This window comes from Chiloscyllium plagiosum, unplaced genomic scaffold (assembly GCF_037043375.1).
Source record: "Chiloscyllium plagiosum isolate Xiang-an unplaced genomic scaffold, Cpla_swu_hap1 HiC_scaffold_27, whole genome shotgun sequence".
In the NCBI taxonomy this organism is placed as follows: Eukaryota; Metazoa; Chordata; class Chondrichthyes; order Orectolobiformes; family Hemiscylliidae; genus Chiloscyllium; species Chiloscyllium plagiosum.
In genome coordinates, this window is record NW_028270165.1 from 2379065 (window position 1) to 2390718 (window position 11654).

At 47.3% G+C, this 11654-nt stretch overlaps 1 pseudogene; it reads left to right on the top strand.

Moving 5' to 3' along the window:
- Window positions 1-8598: 8598 nt before the first annotated feature.
- On the top strand, window positions 8599-9879 carry LOC148142845 (uncharacterized; annotated as a pseudogene).
- The last annotated feature ends 1775 nt before the right edge of the window (window positions 9880-11654 follow it).

Genomic DNA, 11654 nt, shown 5'->3' on the forward strand with positions numbered 1-11654 from the left:
GTCTGAGACTCCTTACAGAGACATGGCTTCAGGATGGCAAGGATTGGATCCTGGATATTGAGGTGTAGTCAGATGGGAAGCGAGGTAAAGGCAGAGGGTTGGCAGTGCTCACCAAAGCACTGAGCACACGGTAGTCTGGTGTCAGCTCGGGTTTCAGGGCCTGATTTCTCTGTCCTCTGATCTCCCTGTTCCCACGGAATAAGATGTCGGTCTGTCCTCAGCTTTGCTGGACTTCTGCTGAAGCTTTCACGCCTCTTTTACAGCTTCCAGTACAAGAAAACATTGAGTCAATCGAAAGCAAACCCACAATCTCAGCCTGTCACCCATCCAGAATTCAGAGTGTAGTCAGAGCAGGGAATCAAACAAGGAAAAATGAAACAATCAGAAATAAATAAATGCTTAATGTTTGTTCATTAGAAAGTAAACCAGAAATAGGGGTCACATAGGATCCTGAGAGTGCCCTACTTGAGGAATTCTCTCTCCCTAGATGTAACTATTAATATTGTTGGGGCAAAGTAACTCGTGTGTCAAAACGTTTAAAGCAAAGTAGTCAGGAGAGGTGATCTTGAGCAATTGACTAGCTTTATTCATTGCCATGGGGAATACCTCTTAGTTCAAAACAAAGTCCGACGTAGTCCAATAAAATACGGAATGTTACAAGTTTTATGTAAAACACAAGCCCCACTCTCCATTAGTTATACAACTGAGGGGCAGTTGTGAGGTTCACATACATTGTCCAGACCTACACTTCCTAATGCCTGCAAAACTGAATATTTTCTTATACTGCATGTTCAGCTAGGCTTGAATTACTAATAAGGGACAGAGAGAACCAATCCATCATTCTATGAAGCAGCACAGTCCAATGGCCTGAGGAGCAGAGACAGCCTGCAGCTGCAAGGTCAGGCTATCAAACCAGAATTCCTTAGCCAGGGCTCAGACAGCATTCTGTTAACAGGCTACATTTTCCTCCAAACATTGCTTTGTGATAAACTGGCTTCCATGCAGTATTGTGTCAATTTTGATCAAATTCTCCCACAATCCCTCCTTTTTTATTAAAAAGAGGAGATTGGGGGTGTCAGCAAAAGAGGAATTATACCCAGAGCCAGGGGGATTGTCAGGAGGTAGTGTTGGGAGATCGGACTGTTAGTCCTCGGGTTCAGTAAGGACAGGGGCAGAAGGCTCCAGGGATTGGGAATCATCATCAGGGATTTCATCAGGAAGGGGAAATCTTGGCCACTGGAGAGGAGGCCACAACAGTGAACTGAGCCGAGCACAGGATTGTCTGCGTGGTGACTTTGATTTTCAATCGAGCAGTTCCAAAGGCAGGGGGAAAGAAAGCTTCAAGTTGCTCAAATTACATAAGGGCTTGCTTGGTACGAATTCGGGATGGATGGGGATATGGGCACATAGCCAGCAGCTAGAGTGGTTGACCTTCTGTGCATAAAGAAAAGTATTAAAGGTTTGTGCGAAGATTTGTAGCTCGGGTGCTCGTTGTTGTGGTTCTGTTCGCCGAGCTGGAAGTTTTTGTTGCAAACGTTTTGTCCCCTGGCTAGGCGACATCATCAGTGCTTGGGAGCCTCCTGCGAAGCGCTTCTTTGATGTTTCCTCGGTGTTTATAGTGGTCTGTCCCTGCCGCTTCCGGTTGTCAGTTTCAGCTGTCCGCTGTAGTGGTTGGTATATTGGGTCCAGGTCGATGTGTTTGTTGATGGAGTTTGTGGATGAATGCCATGCCTCTAGGAATTCCCTGGCTGTTCTCTGTCTGGCTTGCCCTATGATAGTAGTGTTGTCCCAGTCGAATTCATGTTGCTTGTTGTCTGCGTGTGTGGCTACTAAGGATAGCTGGTCATGCTAAATTACCCATAGTGCCCAGGGATGTGCAGGTTAGGGTGAATTGGTCATGCTAAATTACCCATAGTGCCCAGGTATGTGTAGGTTAGGGTGGTTTGGTTGCTAAATTACCCATAGTGCCCAGGGATGTGCAGGTTAGGGTGAATTGGTCATGCTAAATTACACATAGTGCCCAGGTATGTGTAGATTAGGGTGGATTGGTTGATAAATTACCCATAGTGCCCATGGATGTGCAGGTTAGGGTGGATTGGTCATGCTAAATTACCCATAGTGCCCAGGGATGTGCAGGTTAGGGTGGATTGGTGATCCTAAATTACCCATAGTGCCCAGGGATGTGCACGTTAGGGTGGATTGGCTATGCCAAATTCCGCATAATATCCAGGGGTGTGCAGGTTAGGTGTATTACTCAGGGTTAAATGTAGAGCAGTGGGGGTGGAGGAATGGGTATGGGTGGGTTACCCTTGGGAGGGTCAGTGTGGACTCGTGGGTCAGAGTAGCCTGCTTCCACACTGTGGGGATTCCCTGAAGGGAAGGGATTCTCCTTCCCTTCTGCTGCAGGGCCGCACAGGTGCAGTGAGGTGGCCTGCTGTCCACCTCGCCCCGCCCCTTACCGTCACCTTTCCCCCGCCCCTTTTAATGACGTCACAAGGCAGAAGTGGCACTGTCAGTTTGAGTGACACTCCCTCCCTCTGGGCAACTCCTCAACCTGGGAGGGCTGGAGAGACGGGAGGCGGGGAAGTCTGTTCCCTTGTTAGAACTGGAGTGAATTCAGGGAGGGAGCAGTCTCCGCAAACTCAGGTAGGTTTCTTAATTACCCCAGTGAAGAGGGACGGAAGAATAGAGATTGGAAAGGGGGAGGGGTGGACATTTTTTCTGTTTTGATGTTTAAAATGCACCCAATTCCCACCAGTAACTGCAACAGGTACAAGTTCAGCACATGCAATATTCCTCATTGCAGCTTCAAGCCGGTTATGCATCCTCTGTTTTTCCTCCACCTTGGCTCCAGCACATTCAGCTTCCTTCACTCATTCCCATTCCCCCGCCCTGATGTCCAAGCTGACCCGCAAAAGTTCCTCCATTCTTTCTCCAGTGTCTTTTGTGGGTTTTGAAAACTTTCTCAATCCTTTAATTGAGTAGATGAGTTGGGAAGTTATGTTGTAGCTGCACCAGGTTAGGCCACTTTTGGAATGTTGTGTGCAGTTCTGGTCTCTCTGCTAGAGGAAGGATGTTGTGAAAACTGAAAGGATTCAGAAAAGATTGACAAGAATGTTGTCAGGGTTTGAGCTGAACAGGGTTGGGCTGTTTTTCCTTCGAGCGCCAGAGGCTGAAGGGTGACCCGACAGATTTCTATAAAATCATGAAGGGCATGGATAGGATAAGCAGACAAGATGTTTTCCCTGGGATGGGGAGTCCAGAACTACAGGATAATAGGTTTAGGGTGAGGGTGTGGGGAAGATTTAAAAGAGACCTTTGGGGCAATGCCTATGTTGAGGGTAGTGCATGTAAGGAATGAGCTGCCAGAGGAAGTGGTGGAGGCTGGTACAATCACAACATTTAAAAGGCATCTGGATGTGTAAATGAATAGGAAGGGTTCCTTTTTTTTTAATTGGCAGCTCTCAGAATAAACAGGATGTCTGTCACTCCTGTGTATTTTTAAAAAAATCTTTTTTCCTTTTAACCCCCACGATACCGCCGAACTGCGGTAGTGCTTATTTTTTCCCCAGAATCCATGTTGTGTGTGCGCAGGTGTGAGACACAGTGAGAGACACAAGGTGTATGAATTTTTATTCAATTTCCACCACCAGGACGAAAGGAAACACCCGAGTGGCCAATGACAAGCAGTGCCCTTCACAAATAGGAAGGGTTTACAGGGATATGGGCCAAGTGTTGGTAAATGGGACCAGATTGATTGAGGATATCTGATCAGCATGGATGAGTTGGACCTGTGCTGTACATCTGGTAGACAGTGGTTCTCAAAATTCTGTTCCCATTAGGCTCTCCCTTAACTCTCTTGCAAATGGTCTTGGTGACAGTATGAGATTCTGAAAAGAAACAGGACCCATAAATGCGCAAGGGAAGGATTCCGTACATGGAGATGGGTATAGTTACTTATGCCGCATAAGGCCTGCTGTATCCCAGCCAGTGGAACGCAAGCTGTTTGTCTATACGGGCAGGAGGTATATGGCCCCTTTGTCTCACAGGAGTGGGTGAGACAAGTCTCAAATAGGCAGGAGATGTTATGTGGAACATACACACCCATAGCTGGTTCCATTAAAGCAATTCTCATACGACCCTGCAGTAGAGTTAAAAGACATCAGCAAACAGGTGGCAGGAGGGCTCATACAGTATTGGAAAACTTATCCTTAAGCATTTTGACTAAAATGTTTAATTTTGAATTATACAACACATTTGCTGCACAATAGCAAATAGGCAGGGAGAGTAAGACAATTAAGAACGTTTGCCTGAACATCAGTGAATCTGTATAAACAGGACACCAAGTGATAACATTCATGGCTGTTCCTTTGTGAAATTAATAACAATGTTTGATTCTGACCTCAAAATGAAACTCGCTACAAATTGACTTCTCCCTTGAATGATTGTCCTTCACTATTATCTGTCTAGTTCAGAACATGCAGTGCTTTTGTTAACTTTTTGTGTTTGTGACAGTATAGCCTTTGTAAACTTGTGTATAAAGGTAGTCTTCTAAGAGAAAGTGAGGACTGGAGGTCAGAGCTGGAAAAGCGCAGGAGGTCAGGCAGCATCCAAGGAGCAGAAGCTCATGCCCGAAACATCAATTCTGCTGCTCCTTGAATGCTGCCTGACCTGCTGCACTTTTCCAGCAACACGTTTTCAGCTATAAAGGTAGTCTGTTTGTGATAGTACAACAGAGTAGCCTGCCAGGGCTCTTGAAGGAAGAACAATGTCCTACTCTCCTGGGTTATTAGAATCCAGTTAGCCTGGCTTATAGGTATCAGGGTTATGTTGTAACAGTGATGCTATTAGTAAATTAAAGGGATGATTAAAATTAAACTAAAACTGTCTGCAAGAGTTTTTGTAAAATTCCAGACTACCAAAGGTACAATCTCCGGGATGAACCAAGAGAGGCTTGCAAGTTGAGTTCATAAGGAATTCCTTGGGCCGTCTCAAATCTGTACTTTATCAAGAGTTCTTCATTACTCTTACCAACAAAGTGCGATCCATTGTCCGAGCTAATGCACGCAGGTATACCGAAGCAGGGAATAATTTCCTAAAGCAAAATCTTCACAGTCTCAGCAGCAGTGTTAGGGGAATGAAAGGCTTCAATCCACTTAGGAAAAACATCAACAATAAGCTAAACATATTTATAACACTGACATTTCTGCAACTCAATGAAGTCCAGTTGAAGTGTCTCAAAGGGACCCTCCGGCAAGGGAGTTCTACCCGGAGTGCAAGGCAAGCCTTTTCCGGGGTTATGTTCCTGACAAATAAGACACTGGCTGCTAACCCTTTGAGCTCGTTGTTGGAGGCAGGGATGCCACCAAGCCGTCAGGAGAAAGAGTGCGACCGAACGGGCACCATCGTGAGTTGCATAATGTACACAGTCAATAACCCATAGAGCAAGATCATCAGACATACAAGTTTAACCCACGGGAGGAGTCCAGAGTTGGAACTCTGCCTATCAGAGTCCCCCCCCCCCCCCCATTGTCTAAATGCAGAAGTTGGACCATGAGCTTCTGAAGCTGCTATCGCTCCCCTCTCTCTCTCTGAATGAAGATTGAGCTTCACCCCAGACTGCAATGCCCTTCCAGTGTCCAACATCTCTGAGCACGGTACTCTCTTTTCTCACCACCTTTTTCCAGATGGTGAAGGGAGGTGATTTGAAATTGGAGAACTCAATGTTGATCCTCAGGGCTGCAGGCTGCCCAGGCACAAGATGAGGTGTTGTTCCTCCAATTTGCAGTTTGCTTTGTTGTGGCAATGGAAGAGGCCAAAGATGGTCATATTGGGAAGGGGAATTAAAATGAGTGGTGACTGGGAGGTCCAGTCAGCTTCTGTGGACCCAGCTGCGATGCTCGGCGAACCATTCCCCAAGTTTATACTCAGTCTCCACGATGTAGAGAAGACCACAGTTGGCAAACACATGGCAAATGGAGTGCCACAATGTAAAGTTACAGCCTTTGCTGTGGAAAAAAAAGCAGAAAGGAGGTGAATTTCCGATGCTGGAGATCAGAGTCGAAAAGTGTGGTGCTAGAAAAGCACAGCAGGTCAGACAGCATCCGAGGAGCAGGAGAGTTGATGTTTCAGGCACCAGCCCTTCATCAGGAATGATGTGTGGATGTGCAAAGGGGCCTCAGTGTCCTCCTACACCAGTCACTGCCAGTTGTCAGACAGGTGCAGCAAGCAATCAGCAAGGCAAGTGGTATATTAGCAAGAGGAATTGAGTTCAGAAGTGGGAATGTCTCCCTGCAGTTAGAGGGTCATTGAATATATTCAAGGCTGATCTCATCTGATTTTGGAACAACAAAGAAGTGGATGTTTGTGGGGGAAGGCAAGAAAATGATTTCAAGACCAGTCCAGAATAGTTAGTCAGACAGCACAGAAACAGACCCTTCAGTCCAACTAGTCCATGCTGACTATATTCAGAAACTAAGCTAGTCCCACCTAGATTGGGCCATATCCCTCCGAACCTTTCCTATTCATGTACTTATCCAAATGTTAAGTTGTAGAACGAAGAGACCTTGGAGTGCAGGTTCATAGTTCCTTGAGAGCAGAGTCTCAGGAAGATAGTGAAGAAAGCGTTTGGGATGCTTTCCTTTATTGGTCAGAGCATTATGTACAGGGGTTGGGAGGTCATGTTGCAGCTGTACAGGACATCGGTGAGACGACATTTGGAATACTGCATTCAGTTCTGGTCTCTCTGCTAGAGGAAAGATGTTGTGAAACTTTGACAGGAGTTGGAAAAGATTTACAAGGCTGTTGCCAGAGTTGGAGGGTTTGAGCTACAGGGGAAGGCTGAATAGGCCAGAGATATTTTCCCTGGAGCATGAGGGGCTGATGTTTAGGGGTAAGAATAAATTATACAAGAGGGATGGGTTGCACCTTAAAGGTGGGGGACCAGCATTCTGGCAGGTAGGTTTGCCACTGCAACACAGCTGCGTTTAAACTAAATAGCAGGGAGGGGAGGGGAGGGGGGGGGTAGAGGGGACAAACTGGAAGTTTAAGAAGAAAGTTAGAACAAGAGAAGTCAAAAAAGACAATGGAATCAATGGAGCAGAAAACTCAAAAGAAAAGGATCATGTCGTAAGGTCAAGTGAAATAGGGATTGATAGGAAGGGTGAGGGGAGTAACAAATTAAAAATATTAAATATGAATGCACGAAGCATTAGAAATAAGGTGGAAGAGCTTGAAGCTCATTTGGAAATTGGCAGTTACGATGATGTGGGGATAACTGAGATGTGGCTTCAAGTGGACAGAGCCTGGGAAATGAATATTCAAGAGTATACGTGCTATCATAAGGACAGACTAACTGGCAGAGGGGGTGGGGTAGCCTTGTTGGTAAGGAATGATATTCAGTCCCTTGCATGGGGGGACCTAGAATCAGGGGATGTAGAGTCAGTATGGCGAGAACTGAGAAATTCTAAGGGTAGAAAGACCCTAATGGGAGTTATCTACAGGCCACCAAACAGTAGCTTGGATGTAGTGTGTAAGTTGAATAAGGAGCTGAAATTGGCCTGTCACAAAGATATTAGTACAGTTGTTATGGGGGATTTCAACATGCAGGTAGACTGGGAGAATCAGGATGGTACTTGACCCCAAGACAGGGAGTTTGTGGAGTGCCTCTGAGATGGATTCTTAGACCAGCTTGTGCTGGAGCCTACCAGGTGTTGTGCAACAAATCGGATTTGCTCAGGGACCCCGAAGTAAAGGAGCCATTAGGAGGTGGTGACCACCATACAATAAACTTTAATCTGCAGTTTGAAAGGGAGAGGGTAGAATCGGAAGTGACAATATTTCAGTTGAATAAGGGAAGCTATGGAGGTATGAGGGAGGAGCTGGCCAATGTTCAATGGTGCAATCCCCTAGCAAGGATGGCAGTGGAGGAACAATGGCAGGTATTTCTGGGTATAATGCAGAAGATGCAGGATCAGTTCATTCCAGAAAGGAAGAAAGGTCCTAAGGAGAGGAAAGGGGTGGCCGTGGCTGACGAGGGAAGTTAAGGACCATGTAAAGACAAAAGGGAAAAAGTATAACATAGCAAAGATGAATGGGAAATCGGAGGACTGGGATGTTCATAGGGGCATGGATTGGGTGAATATCCAAGGTCTTTTCCCCTGGGTATGGGAGTCCAGAACTAGAGGGCATATGTTTGAGCTGAGAGGCGAATGATTTAATGGGGACCTGAGGGGCAGACCTGCTCGCTCTCCGCAGTATCCCAGTGTTGTGAAAGATATTCACTTTCAGGTAGATTTATCTTGACATTAGTCTTGATGTTTTTGCTTTTTCTGCCCCTGTAAGATCCTGAATCAGCACCTTCAGGGGAATTAGTTAGAGTGGCGTGAGAACAGAGGGGGAGAGAGAGTGGGATGGTGCTTTCAATTTTGTGGAATAACAAAAGAAAAGAATATTCCGCAGAAAGTAGAATTCCTTGTTCTGAATTTCTACCCTGCACTGACAATGATGACTTTTGTAATCTCTTTTTAACAGAGTATTGGACGATCTGAAGACAGAAGTTTCAAAATCAACAGATGAAGGGCTCTCCATTGTCTGCAGTCCTCACTTTGACATCAATGTCTGACAGTCACTCAATCCATCGGGACGACAACAATTTTCCAACTATGATTCTGTGAGAAGGAGCAAAGCTTTTTGGTTCCTGTTTGAGTACGTTTTCAGCATCAGTGGGACTGGATGAGAGACCCTACTGTTGCAGTGCACTGAGTGTGGAGCCTGAAGCAGTTATATGGCCTGGAAAAAGAAATTCACGGTGGGGAGGGGCTCCACACGCGTTTGTGTGTGGCTGAAGCGTTGGCCATGGAGAAACCTGAGGAATCCTGCCCCGTGGAGAAACCGTGGAAGTGTGGCGACTGCGGGAAAGGATTCCATGTCCCGTCTGTCCTGGAGACTCATCGGCGCAGCCACACCGGGGAGAAGCCATTCTCCTGCTATGTCTGCGGGAAAGGCTTCAGCGATTCCTCCACCCTGCTGAGACACCAACGGATTCACACGAGGGAGAGGCCCTTCAGCTGTCCCGAGTGCGGGAAGGCCTTCAGCAAATACTCCGCCCTGCTGACCCACCGGCGAGTCCACATGGGGGAGAGGCCGTTCAGATGTCCCAAGTGCGGGAAGGACTTTACCCAGGCCTCTGCCCTGCTGAGGCACCAGCGGATCCACATGGGGCAGAGGCCATTCCCCTGTACAGAGTGCGGGAAGGCCTTCAGCAATTCCTCCAACCTGCTGACCCACCGGCGGGTCCACACGGGGGAGAGGCCATTCCCCTGTCCTGTCTGCGCGAAGGCCTTCAGCAATTCCTCCAACCTGCTGACCCACCAGTGGGTCCACACAGGGGAGAGGCCATTCAGCTGCCTGAAGTGCGGAAAGGACTTTACCCAGGCCTCCAACCTGCTGAGGCACCGGCGGGTCCACACGGGGGAGAGGCCGTTCAGCTGCCCCAAGTGCGGGGAGGACTTTACCCAGGCCTCCAACCTGCTGACCCACCAGCGGGTCCACACGGGGGAGAGGCCGTTCAGCTGCCCCAAGTGCGGGGAGGACTTTACCCAGGCCTCCAACCTGCTGACCCACCAGCGGGTCCACACAGGGGAGAGGCCTTTCAGCTGCCCCGAGTGTGGGGAGGGGTTCAGTCAGGTGAGCCACCTGCGGAGGCATGAGCAGCTCCACTAGGGGGAGAGGCCCTTCAGGGGCCCCGAGTGCAGGAAAGGGTTCACCTGCTCGATTAAGCTGCTGACCCACCAGTGTCTCCACACCAGGGAGAGGCCGTTCACCTACTCTCAGTACGGGAAGGGCTTCACCTGCTCCTCCCTACTGTGGACGCACTGAAGCGGCGACGGCCACGTGCCATTATCGACTGGACTATCAACCCAGTTTCGGGGTGCTGGGTTCGAATCCGGCCACGGCAGATGGCAGAATTGGAATTTGGTCAGAAACTGGAGTTCAGAATCTAACGATGAAACCATTTTTTGCGGGGTGGGGTGGGGGGGGGGAGGTGGAGAAAATCCCCATCTGATTCACTCACATCCTTTTTAGGGAAGGAAACTGCTGTTGTGGGAAAGGATTCACTCAGTCGTTCCAGCTGCATCCTTTACCCAGGCTGGCCTACACATGACTCCAGACCCACAGCAGTGTGGTTGACTCGACACTGCCTGTCCAACTTACTTGAATACAGGATACAGGTTGAAATTACTGAGTGAGACAATACTTCCCACAGGTTAAGGCTGTACCAAGAATCCAATTACAAAGGGATAACTCGGTGGTGATCAATACTAAGGAAAGTGTGGTTGTGGGGGGATGTGCGCGCACTTCGGTCTTGAGCTGTTTGAAAAGTAGCTACTTTTTCTCTGCCTTTTTGCTGGGGGGATCTGAAGCTGTAACAAAGCTGGATCACAATAAAGGTTACCTGAACTTACTGCCGGGCTCAGACTCTCATTGAAAGTTTTGAGCTCCAAGAGGTTTTTGTTTTAAAGCTGCTCATTTCTTTCAGCCTCCTGCACTGAGTTTCCAATGTCATGTATCAGATGGAGCAGTGAATGAGTAGCTAGTATCGTTAGAAATTGTAAATTTTTCAGGAGTGCAGGTACTGCGTCATTTCATCAGCATTGTAAAGTTTCCTGGCAGCACTGGGACTGTGTTCACTAGATGTGGAGGTGCCGGTTTTGGACTGGGGTGGATAAAATTTAAAAACTCTCACAACACCAAGTTTATTTGAAAGCACCAGCTTTTGGAGTGCTGCTCCTTCATTGGGTAGCTGTGGAGCAGGATCGAAAGACATTACATTTTATAGCGAAAGATCACTATGTCATGGATATATTGAAGAAACCTAGATTGCTGTTAAGTCTTTCATCTTTTAGAATGGGTTGCCGGTTTCAGTTTGTTCGTATGTAAATCATTGAACATCTTTCAAGTCATGTTCTTGAGATGATCTAAGGTTTGATTTTTTTAAAAAGTCACATCTCAGCTCAGACAATGCCTGAAAGGTGTGAGGTTCGAGTCTGTCAGAACCAGTCTAATTCAAGGTTGGGATCCTATTTCCCAAGTAGGAATTTATAAAATATTACATGGATTGAGTGCCTGCAGACTGTGCGCTTTTTAAGCAAAATTGAATGTATCTGCAAATATTCTGCCAATACAAATTCACCGTGTGTGTGTGTGTGTGTGTGTGCGCGCGCGCATGTTTGGTAAAGTGTGAGTGTGATGGATTATATGTCTGTGAGAGGCTTGGTGTATGTGTGTATGAGATAGGTATGAACGCAAGGGTTTACGTTTTACTAAAACAAGGAAGTGCAGTTAATTGTAGGACCCTGGGTCATGTTGTAAAAGAGAGAGACATAGAGTCATAGAGATATACAGCATGGAAACAGACCCTTTGGTCCAATCTATCCACACCGACCAGATATCCCAACCCAATCTAGTCTCACCTGCCAGCACCCGGCCCTTATCTCTCCAAACCCGTGACATGGGGTGGGGGGTTAGGTACATAGTTCTTTGAAAGTTGTATCACTGGTAGGCCCTGTAATAGGAAGGAGACTGTTAGAGAGGGTTTGGTAAAGATTAATCAGGACTGAATACCAAAGAGGTCTTCCTTCACGTCGGGGAGC